General features: G+C 40.3%; 1 protein-coding gene across 4 annotated transcripts in view; it reads left to right on the top strand.

Moving 5' to 3' along the window:
* The window catches only part of FANCC (FA complementation group C), a 175,844-nt gene that overhangs the window by 26,264 nt on the left and 124,978 nt on the right, over positions 1-24,602 (top strand). The window lies entirely within an intron of this gene.

Below are 24,602 nucleotides of genomic sequence, written 5' to 3'. Positions count from 1 at the left end.
CTGTAGTAAAACTAAAATTCAGAAGTTCCCTGGGGATAGTAGTCTTTATTTTGTGTCCCCAAGTTGGTACCCAGGCCAGTATGCTCAGACTGGCAGCTGGTGATAGTTGGCTGCTGTTGCTCACACTGTCAAATTGGTTACTCAGCTGTGCTAGTCCAGATAGCTGACAACTCCTTGCATTCACCGTGGCTGATTCTGCTTCCTCTTGAAGGGCAGACACAAGTTGCAGACTGTTGTGAGGCTGGGCTGTGACTGCCCTCAACGCCAGCAAGTTGGCTATTCTTTTCTCTTACTCCCCACTGTCTTGCTGTCATCACCCCAAGGACTGGCTGATGCCTGTCAGACTACTTAGTATGCACATGGTTCAGGTTGCTGTTTAGTATTATTAAATCATCCACCTAGATTAATGCATGTGGTTTTGTCTATCAGTCTGACAGGTGACTTAATTTCATTCACTGCTTTTTGACCATTCCTTTGTTTAATACAAACTGGCAGACAGAGATGGCAAAGACAGTATTTGTAATTTCCTGTTATATTCAAAGAATAGCAGAGAAAGGGAAAGTAGAAGTGAAAAGGATTGGGTGAGGGAAGGAAAGAATGCAAAATTAGAAGAAAAATTAATGTAAAGAACTGAAGAAAGGAACAGATAAGTGGATTAGAGTTGAAATAATATGAAAAACAAGGTTATAGAATAACATATTTAGTCTTTAAGGTTTTAAATTGTTGCTTCTGTTGAGTATGTGATATTTTAATGATTACTTAGGATATATTTTTTTATTGCCTAGCTCAATACGTCCTGACATAGATAATCTAATTAAATTTTTTGGATGATTGGGTTAACTTTTTTTTATTTCACTGACTCTATTAGCCCATTAAAAAATTTCTAGCCTTGCATTTTATTCTGTGTGTTTTTCTTATTTAATGTAGTGTCTGTTTATCATTAGGTAATTATTAAGTACTAGAGGCCTGGTGCACAAAATTTGTGCATGGGTAGGGTCCCTAGGCCTGGCTGGCAATCAGGGCTGGTAGGGGCCTTCCAGCTGCTGGCCGGGGCCTTCCTCTGGCTGCCAGCTGGGGCCTTCCTTTGTTCAGCACCGCCCCCTGATGGTCAGCATACGTCATAGTGAGTGATTGGTCTCCCAATCAAACTCCCATGGGGACAATTTGCATATTAGGCTTTTATATATATAGATAACTCAGGGAGAGAAAGTAAAAGCACTTCTTTCCTATCTTCAGAGAATTCTCAGACTGGCCAGGTCATCCACGGCCAGTGTGATGGGTTATTAGTAGAGCTGTAAATAGGTGTGATGGCAACACAGAGGAGGAACACTTGCTCAGACTTCAGGGTTTGGAGACATTTCCAGGGGGAGATGATGTATTAACTGAGTTCTGAAAGATGACTAGAGAGCAGGGATAGAGTTTTAGGAGTGATATTGCTGTCAGCAGAAGGAGTATGTTACAAAGAAAGCATGGTGGTGAGAAAGCAAATGTTGCATTTGGGGAACTCAGGTCCTTAGACATATCTGAGGTTGGGATGTTACAGGGTTGGTGATGAAGCATAAAGCCTGAGAGACAGGCAAGCACCAAGTTATGTATGAGTATAAGGAGTTTCTATTTTATCTTGGAGGCAGTGAGGAAACCGCCAAAGTATTTTGAACAGAGAAATCATGTGGCCAGGTGTGAGCCTTAGAGACTTATGGCAGAGGCTGAGGATACACAGTGGATCTAAAGACAGCATTATTTACAGAAGCCAAGATATGGAAACAGTGTAGGTGTCCATCAGTGGATGGTTGGATAAAGAAAATGGATTTCATACTATATATGCAATGAATGTTATTCATCCATAAAAAATGAAATCTTGTTATTTCCAACAGCGTGGATGGCCCTAGAGGGCACTATGCTAAGTGAAGTAAGTCAGACAGATAAAGACAAATCCCACATGATTTCACTTATATGTGAAATAAAAAAGCAACAACAAAAGCAAGCTCATAGATACAGAGAATAGATTGGTGGATGTGGAGGGTTGGGGTAGGGAAAAGGGGTTAAAGAGTACACATTTCCAGTTATAAAAGAAATACCTGGGGATGTAATGTACATCATGGTGACTATAGTTAATAACACTGTATTGTATATTTCAAAGTTGCTAAGAGAGTAGGTCTTAAAAGTTTTCATCATAAGAAAAAGGAACTGTTTTGCAGTTGTGGTGATGGATGTTAATTGACTTATTTTGGTAATCAACTTGCAATACATACAAATATCAAATAATGTGCACTTGAAACTGTTGTATGTCAACTATATCTCAATAATAATAATAAAAAGTCACATATGCCAAAATAAAGTAAGGGAAAGAGATGATGAAGTTTCACTATTAGAATGTTCTCCAAGGAGGTGACTTTTTAGGAGAGATTTAAATTAGCTGAAGGAATAAGCCCTATTTTTTTTTTCAGCCTATCAATGTCTCTCTCCCACATCTATGTGTCTGTCTGTCTGTCTGTCTGTCTCTCTCTCTCTCTCTTTTCTCTCTCTCTCTCTCTCTCTCTCTCTCTCTCTCTCTCTCTCTCACTCTCTTTCTCTCTCTCTCTCTGTTGGGGGAGGAACTGACTTCTGACTTCTCTCTCTCTGACTTCTGCCACTCCATCCTGCATCCAAAGCCCTGACTCCTTGCTCATGGAGGTTCTCCTACTACCTGTGGGATCTACAGCCCTAATTTTTTTAAAAATTCTACTTGGTTATCTTTCTTTTTCTTATTGATTTGTAGAAATTCTTTATATATGCTGAATATAGGTACCATTTTTATTGCATGTATTGCAGCTATTTTTTTCCACACTATAGTTTATGTGTTTACCTTTTCTCATTTTCTTTTAAGGAAGATTTTTTAAAAATTGATTTTAGAGAGAGAGAAAAGTGGGGAGAGAGTCAGAAACAGAGAGAGAGACAGAGAGGAAAGAAAGAGAGAGGGAGAGAGAGAAACATCGACATGAGAAACATTGATCAATTGCCTCCCTTATGCATCCCATCTAGGGATTGAACGCACAACTTAGGTATGATCCCTGACCAGAAACCAAATGTGCAACCTCTTTGGTACATGGTATGACACTTTAACCAACAGAACCACCCGGTCAGGGCTCAAGGAAGATATTTTAAGTTTTATTATAGTCAGATTTATCAATCATTTTCTTTGTAGTTAATAAATTTGTATCTTATTTAAGAAAATTTTCCCTACTCCAGGGTCATGAAGATCTTTCATCTTCTAAAAGTATATTGGTTTGCCTTTGCCATTTGGTCTGTGATTACCTGTAACCGTTTTATTGAATGGTCTAAGGTGGGTGTCCGTATTTATTTTGCTTCCATATGGATACCCCATTATCCCAGCACCATTATTTCAAAGTCCTTTCTTCACTGAAGGAATAAGCCCTATTTTGCTACCTTCATAAAAATTGAGTGTCTTTGTATTTAGGTGCAGGTATAAGCCTAAACCTCTCGATTAGTCTCATTGTATATGATGGTTAATTTTATGTGTCAGCTTGACTGGTCCATGGGATGCCAGCTATTTGGTCAAACATTGTTCTGGGTGTTTTGTGAGGGTGTTCTGGAATGTGATTAACATTTAAACTAATAGGCTGAGTAAAGCAGATCATCCTCCCTAATATGTGTGGATTTCACCCAATTAGTTGAAGGCCTGAATAGAACAAAAAGGCTGACCACTCCTATAAGAGTTTTCTCTAAACTGGACTCTAATAAACAGTGGTTCGTGAGTGAACTCCAAATTGGATGTTTTTGGTGTTGTTTTTTTTTAGTGTAACACATTATTGTCAGAGCATTCTACAGAGAGTATCCTGCATTTTAGAAAACCAGTTGTCTCAGAGATGATGGTGTTTGTACACTGAGATGCAAGACAGGCAGTGGACACACAGAAGAAGTAGGCAGTAGGTTTGATGCTGGCAAAATGGCACTAGGGATTGGTCAGCCAAGGGGCAGACACAGATATTTTGGAAACATGATTATGTCTACATCTGTTGCTAATTTCTATTGTTACAGTAGTGCCCCTTATTGGCGGTTTTACTTCTTGGCCATCCAAAAATATTAAATGAAAAATTCCAGAAATAAGCAAGACACAAGTTTTAAATTGCATGCTGTTCTGAGGAGTGTGATGAAGTCTTGTGCCATTCTACTTCATCCCACCTAGGATGTGAATCGTCCTTTGTCCAGTGTATTCACCTCACCTTTTCTCACCACGCGGGCATTGTGTCATCTCACATCATCACAAGAAGAACGATGACTACAGTACAATAAGACATTTTGAGAGAGAAAGAGACCGCATTCACATAACTTTTATTACAGCACATAGAATGATCATTTAAAAGGTAAAATAGCATCATTCCTGAAGCCAATTAGTGAAAGACAGCAGAGGCAAGGTGGAATTCAGGGATAAGACAGGTACCCCTTCAGGTAGCTGAAGATTCCTCTTCCAAAGCTCCCCTCTTGTAAAGTACTGCCAGTTGTGAATGAATGCTCTCTCTTTTGTTTTGTTTTACTTTCTTTATTTTTACTATTTTTATGTGTCTGTTTATTTACTTATTTCCCATCTCTCCACCCTCTGTTGGCAACCATCTACTTGTTCTCTATATCTATGGGTCTGTTTCTATTTTGTTATTTCATTTGTTTTTTAAAGATTTCTCATATAAGTGAAATCATATAGTATTTGTCTTTCTCTGGCTGACTTGTTGAGTTATTTCACTTAACATAGTACCCTCTAGGTCCATCAATGCTGTTGCATATGGCAGGATTTTATTCTTTTTTATGGTTGAATAATATTCCTCTGTGTGTGTGTGTGTGTGTGTGTGTGTGTGTGTGTGTGTGTGTATCTCACATCTTCTTTATCCACTCATCTATTGATGGATATCTAGGTTGCTTCCGTATCTTAGCTATTACTAGTAATGCTGCAATGAACATAGGGCTGCATTTATTTTTTTTGAATTAGTGTTTTTGGTTTTGTTTTGTATAAATACCCAGAAGTAGAATTGCTGGATTACATACAGCTTTATTTTTAATTTTTTGAGGAATCTCCATACTGTTTTTTATTGTGACTTCACTAATTTACAATCCCATTAGCAGTGTACCAAGGTTCCTTTTTCTCCTCATCCTAGCCAGCCTGAAGGGTATGAGGTAGTATGTCATTGATATGTATTTTACATTTCCCTGATGATTAGTGATGTTAAGCATCTTTTCATAGGCCTGTTGGCTAATATGTATGTCCCCTTTGGAACTGTCTATTCAGGTCCTCTGCCCATTTTTAAATCAGATCATTTGTTTTTTTGTTGTTAAGTTATACCAAACTAGATTTACAGCTAAATTACAGAGCAATCAACCTGAATAACCCATTGAAGGCTAGCTGAACTGAAATGTAATAACCAAGACTTAACAGAAGAAGCCACATCGAGACATGTAAGAAGGATGCAGATACAGAAAGACATAGCACCCCCTTAAGCCCCTCCCCCCCCTGAACCCCCTATATCCCCCACCCCCCCTCCGTGCTCAGGTGCAGCGGTGGCTGAGAAGCCAGCGAGTTACCATGGCTGCAAAACTATCCTCCCCCTAGGAGCATGTGTCCTCACCCCCACACTGGGATCCCCAACTCAGAGCAGCAGAGATGGTAAGAGGAGCTTCACAGCATCTGGTGATGAAAATCAGTGGGGATTCAGTCTGCCTGGGAGAACCAGACCACACCTTTCCAGGGGGAGCACTCATTTTGTTACAGCACCAGTCTGGGAGTGAATGGTCCAGACTCCAACTGCTGGTGAGGCCACGCTGCTGCACTCAAGTCCCGCAAAGGGCTCTGCTGACTACACCCAACAGTGACTTTTTTCTTTTTTTTTTCCTGGGAAGACTGTTGGCAGAGACCCCGTTACTAAATTGTATGTCTTGGGGAAAGAAGGCCAGACTCCCCAACCTCAAGGGTACAGTCAGTGCCCCTCCCCCAACCTGTTGAATCACTTCGCTGGCCCCATCTTGCTGAGTTTAGCCATGCAGAGATCAAAGTGCTGCACAGAGCTGAGACTTGCAGCCCCATCCTGCTGATGGGAACAGTGGCACAGGGGAACCAGAGAGCCAGTAGAGCTGAGATTTTCAGACTGTGTTTCCTGGGGAAGCTTTTGTCCAGGACCCAGATGGGCGAGTGCTGGACTGTGTGGCTACATGGTGGGGAGGCAAATCCAATCTCCCCTGTGAGTTCAGGTTTTGCTACCCCAGGAAGGGGAAAAAGTACCTCCCCCCTCTTACAGGCTTGTGGGCACCACCCCCAATGGGAGACTGTTTGGATCAGTCCTGCCAAGTCCCATATACTGTCCGCTGGGCACAGTTACATGGGGAACAGGGACAGCAGCTTAGGGCTGGGATATTAAGAATGAGAGACCATTGGAGGCTATTATCTGGGACAGGGGTGAAGTGCTGAGGGTCCTCATGTGGACAGGGCCAGTATCATTCCCAATGGAAGACTTGACCTATTGCCCTGAGCCTAGTGGGGCTGATCTTGCTCCTGCAGAGAGGACGGCTGGCTGCATCCAACCTGATCCTGCAGTGAGCCCCTCCAGGGGAACTAGAGTTGGAAACCCTGGCAAAGACTGAGTGGTTTGCCTTTGAGGCAGGGGCCACTTTCCCCTCATTGAGTGCCTTTACTATGTGATCCCCGTAAGGGACCCAGTAGCCCTGTTCCCAGTTGCCCCAGTGGAAGGGGCTGTAGATCTCAGCTAGCCTGGGATCATCCTACAGTCTTCCTTCAGAAGGCTCTAGAGGAAGACCAACCAATCGCCAGGGAAAGTAGAGTAGCTGACAGGTAGAGGGAGACCTCGGGGAGCCTCTGTCATTTTACAGGTCAGCCCCCAGCTCTTAGCTGGAGGAAGAGGACCTTTTTACAGAGATTAGCCCCTCCCACACACACCCAGGTCCAGTAGATGCAGACACAAACATTGAACAACATGGCAACTCCAGACAGGTAGCCCAAAGCCAGTAATACACAATGTCTGACAGCGACCTATACCTGAACCCAACCCAAGTGACTCAGAACCAACACAACCAGTGGTGGGCTTCAGACCACACTAGAACTTGACCCAACAAGGCACACAAGCAGCACACCCAGTGGGGGATTCCAGCAGGTACCAAACCTGCTGGGAACAATTCCGCCTTGGGGCACAACCCCTGCATAGCATCTCATGTACAGTGATTGAGGTTTACCCTTATAGTCAACCAGCCTGAAGGGTTAACTCCACTCATGAAGGGCAGACAGCATTTAAGACTCACCTTACAACAACAGAGGGTGCACATAACCCCCAAGAAACATTCCTGGAGCACTGAGCTCAGGTGATTGGAAGATTGTGCCACTGAGCTCAAAAGACACCTTCATCATAAAGCCATCATAACAAGTTTCGGAGTCATAGCAGATCTACCTAATACACAGAGATAAAGAAAAAATGGAGAGACAAAGAAAAATCTCCTGAATGAAAGGATGAAATGGAAGCAACCAAAATACTAAATGCAGAGTTTTAAAACAATGGATGTAAGGATGCCCAAGGACCTTAGGGAAAGAATGGATGATCTTGTGAGAACTTAAAGACATAGTAAGAACCCAAAAGAGCATAGAAACCATAAAAAAGAACCAGTCAGAAATGAAGAATACAATATCTGAAATGAAGAATGCATGAGAAGGAATCAACAGCAGGTTAGATGAAGCTGAGGATCAATTCAGCAAATTAGCGGGCAAGATAACAGTAAGCACCAAAGCAGAGCATCAAAAAGAAAAGAGAATAAAAAGAAATGAGGAAAGTATAAGAAACCTCTGGGACAACATCAAGTGTAACAACATATGCATTATAGGGACACCAGAAGGAGAATTCTCGAGAGTGAGCAAGGAGTAGAGAATCTGTTTGAAGAAACAATGGCAGAAAACTTCTCTACATGGTGAAAGAAAAATTTACACAAGTTCAGGAAGCACAAAGAGCTCCAATCAAGATGAACCCAAAGAGACCCACACCATGACACATAATAATTAAAATGGCAAAGATTAAAAACAAAGAGAAACTCTTAAAGGCAGCAAGAGAGATGTAGTACCTGTGAGAGAGCTCCTATATGACTGTCAACTGATTTTTCAACAGAAACACTTCAGGCCAGAAGGGATTTGCAGGAAATATTTAAAGTAATGAAAAACAAGGAACTGCAACCAACACTACTCTATCCAACTAGGTTAGGCTATCATTTAAAATGGAAGGAAAAATAAAAAGCTTCCCAGACCAAAAGAAAAAAAAAAAAAAAGGCTGAAGGAGTTCATTACCACCAAGCTATATATATATATATATATATATATATATATATATATATATATCCTCTCCCAAGGATATTTTTTCCCATTGATTTTTTAGAGAGAGTAGAAGATGGGAATGGGGGAAAGAGAAAACATCGATGTGAGAGACACATAGATTGGTTGACCACCTCTCCCCGCATGCACCCTGACAATGGCTGGGGATCAAACCTGCCACAGATATGTGCCATTGACCAGGAATCGAACCCATAACACTTCAGTGCACGGGCTGACACTCTAACCACTTTGCCACACAGGCCAGGGCCACTAAACCAATACTGCAAGAAATGTTAAAGGGCCTGCTTTAAGAAGATGAAATAGAGAAACATAGGTATAAAGAAAAAATGGCAGTCAATAAGTACCTATCAATAACAGCCTTAAATATAAATGGGTGAAATGCTCCAATCAAGAGGGTAGCTGAGTGGGTAAGAAAACATGACCCATATATTTGCTGTCTATAAGAGACCCACCTCAGAACAAAAAAATATACACAAACTAAAAGTGAAGGGATGAAAAAAAAAATACTCCATGCAAATGGAAACAAAAAAAGTGGGGTAGCAATACCTATATCTGCAAAAAATGGACTTCAAAACAACGGCCTTATCAAGAGTTTAAAAAGGTCACTACTAATACTAAAGGGATCAATCCTACAAGAGGATACAACCTTTGTAAACATTTATGCACCAGTATAGGAGCACCTAAATATAAAAAGAAAATATTGGTGGACTTTGAGGGAGAGATCGACAGCTTTACAGTCCAAGTAGGGGCTTTTAACACCAATGGATAGATCTTGCAGGCAAAAAATCAACAAGGTAACAGCGAACTTCAGTGACACACAATAGATCCTATGGATTTAATTGATACTTGCAGAACATTTCATCCCATAGCAGCAGAATATACATTCTTCTCAAGTGCACAGGGAACATTTTCAAAGATAAACCACATATTAGGACACAAAATAAGTCCTAACAAATTTAAGAAGATTGAAGTTATATCAAACATCTTCTCAGATCATGATGGCATGAAAGTAGAAATGAACTACATTAAAAAAGCTGAAAAACATTCAAACACATGTTGGTTAAATAGCTGTTATTAAACAATGAATACTTATCAATGAGATCAAGGAAGAAATCACATATTACCTGGAAACAAATGAAAATGAACATACAACAACCCAAAAATCTGTGGGACACAGTCCTGAGAGTGAAGCTCAGCACTATAGGCCTACCTCAAAAACAAAAATTTCTAATAAACTAACCCTCCAATGTTAAGAATTAGAAAGAGAACAAGAAAAGATGAGAGTAAGTAGAAGGAAGAAAATAATATCAGAGTGGAAATAAATGACATAGAGGCTAAAAAATAAAACAAAAACACAATACAAAAGATCATTGAAACCAAGAGTTGGTTCTTTGAAAAGATAAACAAGATTGATGAACCTTTAGCCAGACTCGTCAAGAAACAGAGAGAGAGGAACCAAATAAAAATCAGAAACGAAAGTGGTGAAGTAACAACTGACAACCACAGAAATACAAAGGATTGTTAGAAAACTCTATGAACAACTATATGCCAATAAGTTGGACAATGTGGACGGACCAAATGGACAAATTCCTAAAAAAATACTGTATTCTAAAACTGAATCAGGAAGAATCAGAAAACCTGAATAGGCTGATAACAACTGATGAAATTGAAGGAGTCATAAAAAACAAAAACACAAAACTCCCAGCAAACAAAAGCCCTGGTCCAGATGGCTTCACAGGGAAGTTTTACCAAACATTCAAAGAACCTATCCTCCTCTAACTATCCCAAGAAATCCAAGAGAAAGGAATACTTCCAAGCTCTTTCTTTTAGGCCAGCATTACCCTAATTCCAAAACCAAATAGAGACACTTTTACAAAGAGAATTACAGGACAATTTTCCAATGAACATAGATGATAAAATTCTCAACAAAATATTAGCAAATCAGATCCAACAATATATCAAAAAGATCATACACCATGACTAAGTGGGATTTATTCCAGGGATATGAGTCTGTTAAAATATTCTCAAATCAATAAATATGATACATCATATAAATTGAAAGACAAAAATCACATGAACATATCAATAGATACAGAAAAAGCACTCGACAAAATCTAACAACCATTTTTTATAAAAACTCTCAGCAAAGTGAGAATAGAGGGATCATACCTCAACATAATCAAGGCCACATATGACAAACTTACAGCCAACATCATACTCAGTGGGCAAAAACTAAAACCATTTGCCGTAAGAATAGAAATAAAACAGAGATGCCCACTTTCACCCACTCTGATTCAACATAGTACTGGAAGTCCTAGCCACAGTGACCTGACAAGAAGAAAAAATAAAAAGCATCCAAATTGGAAAGGAGAAAGTAAAACTCATTCCCAGATGTCATGATATTGTACACAGAAAATCCTAAAGACTCCCCCAAAAAACTACTAGATTTAATAAATGAATTCAGCAGTGTATCAGGATACAAAATCAACATGCAGAAATCAATTGCATTTTTATACACCAATAATAAACTCTCAGAAAGAGAAACTAAAAAAAACAATCCCATTTACCGTTGCAACAAAAAAAATTAAGATACTTAGGAATAAACTTAACCAAGGAGGTAAAAGACCTATACTTAGAAAACTACAGGACATTGAAAAAAGAGGTAGAGGAAGATACAAGCAAGTGGGAGAATATACCGTGTTCATGGATTGGTAGAATTAACATCATTACAATGTCCATATCACCCAAAGCAATTTTATAGAACCAGTGTAATTCCTATTAAAATACCAATGGCATATTTCACAGATCCAGAACAAATACTCCAAAAATTTATATGAAACCAAGAAAGACCTCAAATAGCTGCAGCAATCTTGAGAAAGAAGAGCAAAGTTGAAGGGATCACAATACCTGATATCAAATTATGCTACAAAGCCATTGTAATCAAAACAGCCTGGTACTGGCATAAGAACAAGCAATAGATCAATGGAATAGAATAGAGAGCCAAGAAATCAGTCCATGCTTTTATGGTCGATTACTATTTGACAAAGAAGGCAAGAGCATACAATGGGAGTAAAATAGTCTCTTCAATAAATGATGTTGGGAAAATTGGACAGGTACATGCAAAAAAATAAATAAATGAAAGAAAGAAAGAGAGGAAGAAAGAAAAAGAGGGGAAGACTGGATGAAAGAAGGTAAAGGGATTAGCCAAAGAACATCTATCCATAACCCATAGACACAGACAACAGTGTGGTGATGGCTAGAGGGAAGGGGGGTGGGGTCTGGGTGGAGGTGGGCAAAGGGTTGGGAATTGGGGACATCTGTAATAGTGTCAACAATAAAAATAAAGTTGAAGATAAATAGGGTAATGGCTTTGGAATTGAAAATACATTTGAGATACAAAAAGGCAGGACTTGTACTGATTCCTTGTTTGGGAAAGGAGAGGGGAGCAGTTAAGGAAAATGTGGAGATTTTAGGGGACTAATAACACCTCTGTCTTCTCCCTAGTTAGGAACCAGTTGATACAACATATTGGAGATAGGTAGTTGAAAATCAAAGCATTCGTCCTTTAACTCTTAAAGAAGATTTTAGGAATGTAACTTATGTCTGTGGTTCAGTTGGGCCTCTGTAGATTTGATAGATGAATGATCCAGACACAGTAAGCTGAAGCACCACAGGCATGGAATGAGCCTGTGACTAAGCATGTAGCAAGAGTAGAGCAGAGTTCATCCTTTCTACAAGTAAGGCAAGTTGGAAAGCCAGAGGAGAGGAATGTATGGTGCTGGGCATTTTGGCCAATAGGTCAGTTTTGCTCCTGGAGAGAAGTGAGTGAGGAGATTGATGTGATGTTGGGCTTTCAGGAAATAGGATTTTGAGATGGAGAGTAGTGTGCAGGGAGTGCTGTGTGGAGTGACAGCTGTGGAGGGGAAGAAACGAGGCAGGATTGTGTAGAGGGAAAAGATTAGCTGCAGAGCACTTCCTCAGGAACCTGTTCTGTGCCTACAGGGACAGAGGTGGGAGACCCTTTATTGCTTTCCCGCATCGGGACAGGAGGGCAGGGTCTTTATACCTCTGCATCCATCAGTCATTGGGATGTGGCCACTTGGGAAGGGGGTCTCATCTTGGGCGAGGTAGAAACAGCTGAGGATGATATGAATGTGACTTCACAACATCCTTCAGAAATACCCAAACTATTTATTTTCTCTGCTGGGGACTGGGTTTGACATTGTGTCTTCTCTGGAACCAAAAGCCTGGGCAATTCTGTTTCCCTCTAAGAGAGAACAGTTTTTGGACTAGAGCATCAAGGTGGATGGTAGTACCATTCACTGAGAAATGTAAGGGGAGAGGTGGCAGGATCCTTGAAATAAACCAAGGAAGAATGTACAAGAGGGAGAGAAGGATTATCAGGTGAGGCCAGCAGTTGCCCCATCTTCCTCCTCTGTACCAAGTTCCAGGACAGTGGCATGTAGAGACCCTGTCTTCTCTCCTTCCTTACTGCCTTGTGGTGTTCCTTTACATCCTGGGGACCTTTGCTCAGGGGATGCATTGCAAATTGAGTCCTCCACCATTTCTCTTCCTGTCTATTATTGAATAGAACTTCCTGGGAACCAGCAACAGAGAAAAGAAAAGCATGGACAATTTCTCCATAGTTTTCTAAATGTATTTTGCTCAGAGCTTTGGAAACCACCAAAGCTGTCTCCATACTGTAGGACAGTGGCGTCTGGCAGTGGGCTACCCAGCTCCACAAGTGCTTAAGTAAAGCCATCAAATGGCAGCTGCCTTACAAAGTATCCTATTTTTATTTAGTCTGATAAAGTTTTCTCAGCATTTCATAGCTTTGCAGTATAAATATGGCATTAAGCATTTTGCAGGGCTTGGAACATGTGGAAATCACTGGTATTCTCATTCCCAGGTCTTTTAAGTTCATAATATGATCAGCAGTTCATTCCCCACGTGAAGCCTAATTGTGAATGTTTTTATGTCTATGTGTGCATGTTTTTGGGGAGTGGTAACTGTCTCCTGAGTCATTAATGTGAATGCATTGAACTTATTATTAAACTTCCCGGAATGAAAATGGGGCAAAATGAGATACCATTTGTGTTCTTGGCTAACTTTTTCTTTTTCTTTTTTTTCCCCATTTCATTTAGATGGAGGTCTGCTTATTATAACTCTAAATTGTATCAGATTGTTTTTTAGTAAATTGCCACTGCTCAAATAGGCCAGATCAAGACATTTATAGCCAATTAGGAACAGGATGTTTGAGATGTTTAGTGATGTTCTCCGGATGACCTGTTTTATGTTTTCTGTTTATTTTGTTTTATTTTTGTTTTATGATCATGTTGGCTTTTCCATTAAACTATAACCTTAATTGAGTTGTCTTGGTTAATAGAACATTGACCAGATCCACTTCTCTAAGTCCCAGTCCTCTCCATATTCCACCCCCGCCCCCACTTCTCCTATTGGGTCCCAACCTCAGCATGGAGTGAAGGGAATTCTTAGGTCTATGCCTTTCAGATATATGTTTCCAAGACAGGCACACTGTATTTCTATCTAAATTGCCTGGATAGTGCTCCTTGGGACCTTTAGGGATAAATCCCCATGAAAAGTAAATTTAAATAGTAATGTCTACAGTGGGGGATATTTCTTAGTGAATCGCCACTAGTAAGGGCTATGTGGATGTCTGTGCTACATGTGGCAGCATGATCTCTACATCTGTTTTGAAGTTCAGTTGTTGCCCAGACCACATGTGCATTTCTTTAAGGGGCTGACATCTATCCCTCCCAGGATCCAGGCACTGTAAGCTGGTAACTGTAACTGGCTTACCCTTTTTGACTTAGAGATTGTTATACTTTGTCTTGGTTTGACTGTTGTTCCTATTAGTTCTAGTTCTGTTTAATATTGGCAACACTTGGGTTTTTATAAATTAGCAGTATAGCAAAAGAACCTGGCATATTTAAACCCATAAATCTTGATTTCTAGGTCTTTTAAAAGCTTTGTGGTTTAAATAGAGCTTTACTCTATGGTAGATATAAGCAGTACTTGTGAAAATCTTGGCTATCAGAAGGCGTTCATATTTCAACTGGAACTAAAAAATAACCTCAGATGAGTCACTGTTTTAAGAATCAGAAAATCCAGCTCTCTTCTGGCTTCGCTAGTGAGATCTTTCATAAGTTACATACTCTCATTGACATCTCTTTAAAAAAGGATAACAAGTACTTTATGATTCCATGTACATGCAGTAGCTAAGTAATCAAATTCAGGGAAACAGGAAGTAGAGCAAGGGCTGGAGGAGAGGGGGAAATGAGAGTTGTTTAATGGGCCTGTGCTTTCAGTTTTGCAAGAAGAAAATGTTCTGAAGATCTTTTACACAACAGTGCAATGTACTTAACACTGCTGCGCTGTATAATTACAAATGGTTGTGATGGTAAGTTTTCTATATATGTTTTTATCACAATTTAGAATACATTTTTAACTGGATAATGTTACTGTTTATTGAGTGCTTATTTTGTGCCTTCAATGTGTTACATCATTAAATATTCATAAGTCCATGAAGGTAGGTAATATTACCTTATAGGTGAAAGAACCTAGTTCTAGAGAAGTAATGTACTAGCTAGTACATGGCAGACCATTTTGGACCTAGATGTGACTCTAAAGCCACTCAAAAAATATATTACCACCATCTAAACTTAAGCCAGGCTACCTCGAAGTCTTTTTAGCACTGGTATATGTGATTCTATGATTCTGCAGAGACCCTCCAAGTGAGAAAACAGTTTAAATGTTTATGTGTTCAGAGACTACCCCTTTATCGTTTACAGTAAATAAAAATTGCCATATTAGATTTAGTTGTGTACAGCAGGACCAAATGGTGTTTATGGGAGGCCAAGATGTTGTTCAAATGTTAGAAAAGTTAAGGTGTTAATAGTGATTACTTCTGTGGAAAGAGTTGGTAGAGAGTCATAATGGCCTTCACATTTTCATTATATTTTTTCTGCTTTTTAATAACAAGTGTAACTTCTGTTTTGGGTTGAATTGTGTTCCCCAAATTCTTTTGCCCTAACCTCAGTACCTTGGAATGTTGACCTTATTTGTAAATATGGTCATCTTACCTTATAATAGACAAATATGCAAATTGACCGCACCTTCGCTACGCCCAAGCCACGCCCACCAACCAAGCCATGCCCACCAGGAAACAGTTGCAGGGACGCTGGGTGTGGCCGAGCCCAAGGCCGGGAAAGCCGCCCGAGGCTTTCCCCGCCTTGGGCACCAGCGGGGAGCCTGCGCCGATCCCAGGAAACCACTGGGGGTCGGCCCCTGCGATCGGGTAGCAGGGACACTGGGTGCGGCCGAGCCCAAGGCCACCGCCCGGGGCCAAGCCCCGACCCTGAAAGAAGGCAGAAGGCGGTGGCCACAGCTAAGGCCTGGGTCCCCGGTGCCGGCAGAAAACTGGTGCAGGCAGCCAGGTGAATGAAGGTCTATTGCACGAATCTTCGTGCAAACGGGCTACTAGTTGCACATATAATTAGTTAGGATGAGGTCAGCTGGAGTACATTAAGCCCTTAATTCAATGTGATTTGGTGTCTAAGTAAAATGGGAAAATTTGGAAAAAGAGGCATGCACACAGGGACAACATCATGTGAAGGTGAAGGCAGAAATTGCGGTGATATTTCTACAAGCCAAGGGATCCCAAGTACAGCCAGAAAACCACCAGAGGCCAGGGAGAGGCATGGAATAGGTTATTCTTCACAATCTCAGAAGGAACCAACCCTGATGACACCTTGATCTCATACCTCTAGCATCCAGAACTGTGAGACAATACATTTCTATGGTCTAAGCCACTCAGTTTGTGGTACTTTATTACAGCAGCCCTAGCACTCTAATAAAACTTCTAAACTGAAAAAAAATGGGGGGAAAGTTAGCTGTGGTTCTTGGGAATTTATCCCAAGTGATATTCAAATTAAAAAGGATCTTTACACATGATGCTTATTATAATAATTTTTATAATTTGAAATAATGGGAAGCAACCTGAATGTCTAGGCATCAGTGAATAACCAAATTATAGCATGTGAACGTGATGAAATAGTATGTTGTCATTTTATATAGCCAATGAAATAATGTGATAAACGTGTAGAACATAAATAAAAAGTTGCATGTAAAATTGTTTATACAAAATGATAACTTACAGCTGTGCAAAATATACATACATCAACCAAGATTAGAAGGGAACACAAAAATAAAAAAGCTTGTTAGGATAGTGGAATCTAGGTAGATTAAAACATTTATTTGTTGATTTTATTACATAGAATTATGATGTATTGTTGTGGTTATAATATTATCTTTTAAAGATCAACTTTATTGAGGCACATTTTACATGCAATAAAGTGTACCCTTTTCAAGTGTACTCTTTGGGAGTTTGTTTGTTTGTTAATCCTCACCAGAGGATATTTTTTCCATTGCTTTTCAGAGAGAGTGGAAGGCAGGGTGTGAGGGGGAAAGAGAGAAATATTGATGTGAGAGAGACACATAAACTGGTTGCCTCCTGCACGCGCCCTGACCAGGGGGCGAGGAGCAAACCTGCAACCCAGGTACATGCCTTTGACTGGGAATTGAACCTGCAACCTTTCAGTGTGCAGGCCAGTCCTCTAACATTGAGCAACACCAGTCAGGGCGCTATTTGGTAGTTTTGACAAATGTATACATCCTTGTAGCCACTACTAGAAATCAAGAAATAAAACATTTCAAATACAAGGGAATAGAAACAAGGGAGATACAGAGAAAACAAAGATAAAATGGCTGTAGTAAGTCCTTATATATCAATAATCACCCTAACTGTAAAAGGACTAAATTAACCAATCAAAAGGCACAGAGTAGCAGTGTGGCTTAAAAAATAAGACTGGACTATATGTTGCCTTCAGCAGACCCATCTCGGCTACAAAGACAAACATAGGTTCAAAGCGAAGGGGTGAAAGATGATAATCCAAGCAAATGGCATCCCAAGAAAAATTAGTGTAGACGTACTTATATCAGACAAAATAATTTTCAAGATAAAAAAGTTAACAAGAAAAAGGGATAGAAATGTAGTAATGATAAAGGAGATAATTCATCAAGAAGACATAAAATTACTGGGTCAAATGGCAGTGCCATTTTTAATTTTTTGAGGAAACGCCATACTGTTTTCTACAGTGGCTGCACCAGTCTTCATTCCCACCAGCAGTGCACGAGGGTTCCTTTTTCTCCACGTCCTCGCCAGCACTTGTCATTTGTTGTTTGTTGATGACAGCCATTCTGACAGGTGTGAGATGGTACCTTATTGTTGTTTTGATTTGCATCTCTCGGGTGATTAGCAACTTGGAGCATGTTTTAATATGTCTCTTGGCCTTCTGTATGTCTTCTTTCGAAAAGATTCTATTTAGGTCCTTTGCCCATTTTTTTTTATTGGATTATTTATCTTCCATTTGTTAAGTTGTATGAGTTCCCTGTAAATGTTGGAGATTAAACCCTTATCAGAGATAACATTGGCAAATATGTTCTCCCATGCGTTGGGCTTTCTTGTTGTTTTGTTGATGGCTTCTTTTGCTGTGCAGAAGCTTTTTATTTTGATGTAGTCCCTTTTGTTTACTTTCTCTTTAGTTTCCATTGTCCTAGGAGCTGTATCGGTAAAGATGTTGCTACGACAAATGTCTGCTATATTGCTGCCTATGGCTTCTTCTAAGATTTTTATGGTTTCCTATCTTCAGTTTAAGTCCTTTATCCATTTTGAGTTAATTTTTGTGTATGGTGTAAGTTGGTGGTCTAGTTTCATTTTTTTGCAAGTATCTGTCCAGTTTTCCCAGCACCATTTATTGAAGAGACTGTCTTCTCTCCATTGTATGCTCTTGCCTCTTTTGTCAAATATTAATTGAGCATACTGGCTTGTGTAGATTTCTGGGTTCTCTGTTCTGTTCCACTGGTCTATATGTCTATTCTTGTGCTAATACCAGGCAGTTTTGAGAACAGTGGCTTTGTAGTACAGCTTGATATCTGGTATTGTGATCCCTCCAACATTGGTTCTTCTTTCTCAAGATTATTGTAGCTATTCAGGGTCTTTCTTTATTCCAGATGAATTTTTGGAGAATTTGTTCTAAGTCTTTGAAGTAGGCCATTGGTATTTTAATGGGGATTGCGTTGAATTTATAGATTGCTTTGGGTAGTATGGACATTTTAATGATGTTGATTCATCAATCCATGAACGTGGTATACTCTTCCATTTGTTCATGTCTTCTTCTATCTCTTTTTCTAGCGTCCTTAAATTTTCTTAGTACAGGTCCTTTGTCTCCTTGGTTAAGTTTATTCCTAGGTATCTTAATTGAATATATCCCAATAAAACAGAAATACCAATGAGAAAGGATATATGCACCCCTGTGTTCATAGCAGCACAATTTACAATAGCTAAGATTTGGAAACAGACTAAATTCCCATCAGCATATGAATGGATTCGAAAACTGTGGCATATCTACACAATGGAATACTACGCTGCTGTAAAAAAGAAGGAATTCTTACTATTTGCAACAGCATGGATGGAACTGGAGAGCATTATGCTAAGTGAAATAAGCCAGTCAGTAAAAGAAAAATACCTCATGATCTCACTCATTTATGGATAATAAAGAACATTATAAACTGATGAACAAAAATAGATACTGAGGCCAGAAGCATCAAACAGACTGTCAAACTGCAGAAGAACGCTGGGAGGGTTGGGTGGGGGGAGGTAGATCAACCAAAGGACTTGTGTACATGCATATAAGCATAACCAATGGACACAAGACACGGGGGGTAGTGGGGAGGGAGGGCATGTGCCGCGGGGTAGGGAAGGCCAGGGGAAGGTCAATGGGGAAAAAAGGAGACATATGTAGTACTATTTGTAATACTTCAAACAATAAAATAAAATTTGAAAAAATGGAAAATAAAGAAAACATAACATTTATCAATATCTATGCACCCAACCTCAGAGTACCAAGCAATTACTAACAGACCTAAAAGGAGGACCTGAAAACCCATGTACAGCAATGAATAGGTCATCTAAACAGAAAGTCAAAAGGAAATATTGGCCTTGAATGATACTAGATCAAATGGACATATTTTTTATAGAACTTTTCCTCCCAAAATGACAGAATATGCATTCTTCTCAAGTGCACATGGAACATTTTTTGTTTTTTAAATATATTTTATTGATTTTTTACAGAGAGGAAGGGAGAGGGATAGAGAGTTAGAAACATCGATGAGAGAGAATCATCGACCAGCTGCCTCCTGCACACCCCCCAATGGGGATGTGCCCGCAGCCAATGTACATGCCCTTGACCGGAATCGAACCTGGGACCTTTCAGTCCGCAGACCGACGCTCTATCCATTGAGCCAAACCGGTTTCGGCACACATGGAACATTTTTAAGGATACAGCATATATTAGGGCACAAAACTAGCCTCAGTAAATTTAAGAAGATTATAAACATGCCAAGCATATTTTCTGAGGACATTGGTATGAAACTGGGAATAACTACAAAAAGAAAGCTGGTAAAACCATGAATATGTGGAGATTAAACAACATGCTGTTGACCAACTATTGGGTCAAAGAAGAAATGAATGAAGAGATAAAAAAAAAAATACAGACAAGTAAAAGTGAAAATACAACACACCAAAATTTTAGGAGGTAGCAAAATTGGTATTAAGAGGGAAGGTTGTAGTGTTACTGGCTACCTAAAGAAAAAAGAAAATTCTGAAATAAACAATCTAGCATTAAACAAAAGAACTAGAAAAGAAAGCACAAAAGAAGTCCAAAGTCAGTAGAAAGGAAATAATAAAACTTAGAGCAGAAATAAATAAAATAGAAAACAAAATGACAATAGGAGAAATTAATGAAACAGAGTTGGTCCTTTGAAAAGATAAATAAAATTGACAAATCTCTCACTAGATTTACTAAGGAAAAAAAGAAAAAGACTCAAATCAATAAAATCAGAAATGAAAGAAAAGTTACAATTGACACCGCAAAAAGTATAGAAGTTTATACAAGAATACTATGAAAGGGTATACCCCACCAAATTTGATAACCTAGACGAAATTGACATATTCCTAGAAATATATAACCTCTCTAGATTGAACCATGAATATTGGAAAACCTAAATAGAATGATCAGTATTCAGGAAATTGAAACAGTAATAAGAAACCTCCCCCAAAAAACAGAAATCCGGGGCCAGATGGCCTCACTGGTGAATTCTACCAGACATTCGAAGAAGATTTAATACCTGTCCTTCTCAAATTCATCCAAAGATTTTTAAGAAAAAATAATACTTCCTGAATCATTTTACAAAACTAAACTAACATTACCCTGATATCAAAGCTAGGCGAGGACAACACACACAAAAAGAAAATACAGGCCAATATATCTAATGAACATAGATGTGAAAATCCTAAACAAAATACTAGCAAATTCAATAAAACAATACATTAAAACCCCTCAAGTGAGGTTTGTTCCAGGGATACAAATATTTTTAACACCCACAAATAATGTAATACACCACATTAACAAAATAATAAATGAAAACTAAATGATTATATCAGTAGATATAATCATGTAGGAGCTCTGATGTTTACAGCTGTTATATGTTTTTTGGTGAATTGGCCATTTTATCCTATATAATAAAAGCCTAATATGCAAATCAACCAAACAGCAGAACAACTGGTGGGCGAGGGGCGGGGCCGGTGAGTGGGCAGTGCCAGACCAGCCAAGGCAGGTGCCAGTGGGCAGAGGGAAGGGTCAGCAATCGAAGGGAGGGGCAGCGGTGACCAGGGGCAGCGGAGGGGCGATGGGGGGCGGTGTCGACCGCTCGCCAGCTGGCGTTGTCCCCAATCAGCCCCCTGATTGCCTCCCGCAGAGGGAGGCCACTGGTGGTGGTAGTGTGATGGGGTCGGGGCCAGAGCTGCCCCCTGGTGGTCAATGCGCTCCCACAGGAGGAGCACTGCTCAGCCACAAGCTGGGCTGAAGGCTGGCAAGTGCAGCGGTGGTGGCGGGAGAGCAGCAGCACTAAGGATGTCAGTCAGTCGAACATCTCCTGAGGCCTCCCGGACTGCAAGAGGGCACAGGCTGGGCGGAGGGACCCCCCCAAGTGCATGAATTTTCATGCACCAGGCCTCTAGTTATTGTATTATATTCTTCTTTGTTTCTTGTACCAGTTTTTGAATTAAAGTCTATATTGTCTTATATTGTATAGCCACCCGTGCTCGCTTTTGCTGATGGTTCCCATGATTAATCTTTTACCATCCTTTTGCTTTTCAACCTATGCCTGTCCTTAGATCTATTGAGTCCCTTGCAGATAGCATATAGTTGAATGCTATTTTTTAAAATCTTTATTGTTGAAAGTATTACATATGTCTTTTTTTCCCCCCATTGATCTCTTCTAGCCCACCCCTGCTTCCACCCCAAGTCTTCACCACCTGATTATCTGTGTCCATGGGTTATCCATATATGCATACAAGTTCTTTGGTTGATCTCTTCCCACTCACTTACTCACCCATGCCTTTCCTCTGAGATTCGACAGTCCATTCCATGCTTCTATGTCTCTGGATCTATTTTGTTCATCAGTTTATTTTACTAGTATTCATTAGATTTCACATATGAGTGAGATCATGTGATATTTGTCTTTCTCTGCCTGGCTTATTTCACTTAGCATAATGCTCTCCAGGTCCCATGAGGGGAAGGAGCCAAGGGAAAGTGGAGGAAATGGCTCCTGCCCCAAGGCCACACAACTCAGTCACTGACACCTCCTGAGTCTGTCCAGACCTCTGCATCCTGGCCCAGGCAGCTGATTCTCAGCAGGGAGTGAGCTTCACATGGTGGGGGGACAGGGAGTCCAGAGAGTAGGGCTGTTGCATTCTCCCAGGCTGAGCCATGTGGAGGGGAGTACTCCACTCAAGAAAGATGGCATCTGCAGTGTAGGCAAAGAACTCGGCTCAGGGATCCTGTGGCTGTCCCTTCAGCTCTCTCCCAAGTGCCTCAAACTCCAGTCTCCTATTGGAACCCTAGTCTGCTCTGCCCTCCCTCCACTAGAGCCCAGGGTAAGTGGCTTCAAGCAGGGTTTTGTGTGTTGTCCCTTTAAGAGGGCACCTGTGTCTGTAGTGTACTGCTGTCTCCTTTTTGGGCAGAACCCCCACTGGTTTTCACAGCCAGACGTTATGTGGGCATCTCTTCCCAGCTCTGGTGCTCTGGGCTGGGAGTTCGGCTTGGGGTTAAGACCCCATGCTTCTCAGGGGGAACCTTTGCGCCGAGAGATCACTCCAAAATCTCAGCTGCCACCCGCAGGGATGAGGCCAGCCCTTTTCACATCTCTACCCTTTTTACCAGTCTCCATGTGGCTTTTTCTGTAAATCCTTGGTTATAAGACTTCTCTTCAGCTAGTCATTAGTTGGTTAGTCAGGATGATTGTTCTATATTTCAGTTGTAATTCCATTTTGTTCCTGGAAGGAGGTGAGTGTAACATCTACCTTCATTGTCAAAGATACAGGACTTTATTACTCACAGCACAACAAACTTTGATGTTCATGTCTATTCCCCATGTCCCCCGTGTCCCATGGGGAAATGCACAGTCTGGGTAAATACTGGTCATACATGAGTTTGAGTCACAGCTGAGGAATCTTCTGTAGTAGGCTGGAGAGACATATTATATTGGATGGAAACAAACCTGTTCTTTGAGACCCTTATCTCTCTCCTTTCCAAAGCTGTTTGCTATAGAAACATCCTTGAAAAGGTATTCAAACACAGAGGCCATCAGAGTCTCTGCTCACAAAACAGTCTCCAATTATAATTGAAGTTATTTCTGTTTTCTTGCTTTTTGTTTTTTTGGGTTTTTTTAAATACTCACCCGGGGATATTTTTTCCATTGATTTTTAGAGAGAGTGGAAGAGAGAGGGAAAGACTGAGAGAAATATCGACGTGAGAGAAACACATCGATTGGTTGCCTCCTACATGAGCCCTGACCAGGGGAGGAGCCTGCAAACGAGGTACATGCCCTTGACTGGAATCGAACCTGGGACCTTTCGGTCTGCAGGCCTCTGCTCTATCCACTGAGCCAAACCGGCTAGGGTTATTTTTTTTTTTTCATTATTGACTCTATTAGAGATGCGCCAATTTCCCCTCACTCCCCACTTTGCCTCCCTCAACCCTGGCTGCGCACCCCCAGGCCTTTATCACTTTATTGTATGTGTCCGTGGGTTATGCATGTATACATATATATTCTTTGGTTGATCTCTTCCCATTCTCCTTCCCTCTGAGATCTTTCAGTCTGTTTCATTTATCCATGCCTCTGGTACTGTTTTGTTCTTCAGTTTATTTTGTTCCTTAGATTCCACATAAAGTGAGACCGCTATCATTTTTTGTTTTCTTCATTTTGAAGCTTTGTTAGTTATAATTATATCTTTTTGATTAATTAATCCTTTTATTACTGATAAAATTTCTCTTTTTCCTCGTAATACTTTTTGTTCTGAAATTTGCTTTCTCTCATATTGAATAGAAAGGCAAAAAACCACCGGCTTCTTTCTGCTTAGTGTTTGGTATATCCTTTTCCATTCTTTTACATTTGACCCATTTCTGTCTTTATATTTATTTATTTATCTTTAAATTATATTTTTATTGATTTCAGAGAGGACTGGAGAGGAAGAGAGATAGAAGCATCAATGATGAGAGAGAATCATTGTTTGGTTGCCTCCCGCATGGCCCACTCTGGGGTTCAAGCCTGCAACCCGGGCATGTGTTCTGACCTGGAATTGAACTGTGACCTCCTGGTTCATAGGTCAACACTCAACGACTGAGCCACGCCAGTCGGGCTTGTGTTTTTATATTTAAAGTGGGTTTCTTGTAGGTACCATATAGGTAGTTGGTTCTTATACATTCTTATAACTGTTGCCTTTTCATGGAGTTAAACATTTCTAATTAATGTTACTATTGATGTGCTGGATTTAAATTGTTTGTACCAGTTGCTATTACTAAGTAACAAGCCATCCCAAAATTAGTGGCATAAATAATAATCATTTTCATGCCTGTGGGGATTCTGTCAGTCAGAAAATCAGAAAGAACATACTAGTATAGGGGAATGGCTTGCTCTGTTCTTTGTTGTCAGAGACCTCAGCTGGGAAAACTTGAATGCCAGACTGAATGACTTGGGTTTGGAATCATCTCAAGGCCTACTCCATTAATGGCAGTTGATGTACGCTGTCAGC

This window comes from Eptesicus fuscus, chromosome 15 (genome assembly GCF_027574615.1).
Source record: "Eptesicus fuscus isolate TK198812 chromosome 15, DD_ASM_mEF_20220401, whole genome shotgun sequence".
Classification (NCBI taxonomy): Eukaryota; Metazoa; Chordata; class Mammalia; order Chiroptera; family Vespertilionidae; genus Eptesicus; species Eptesicus fuscus.
This window is presented reverse-complemented; position numbering and strand designations above follow the sequence as displayed.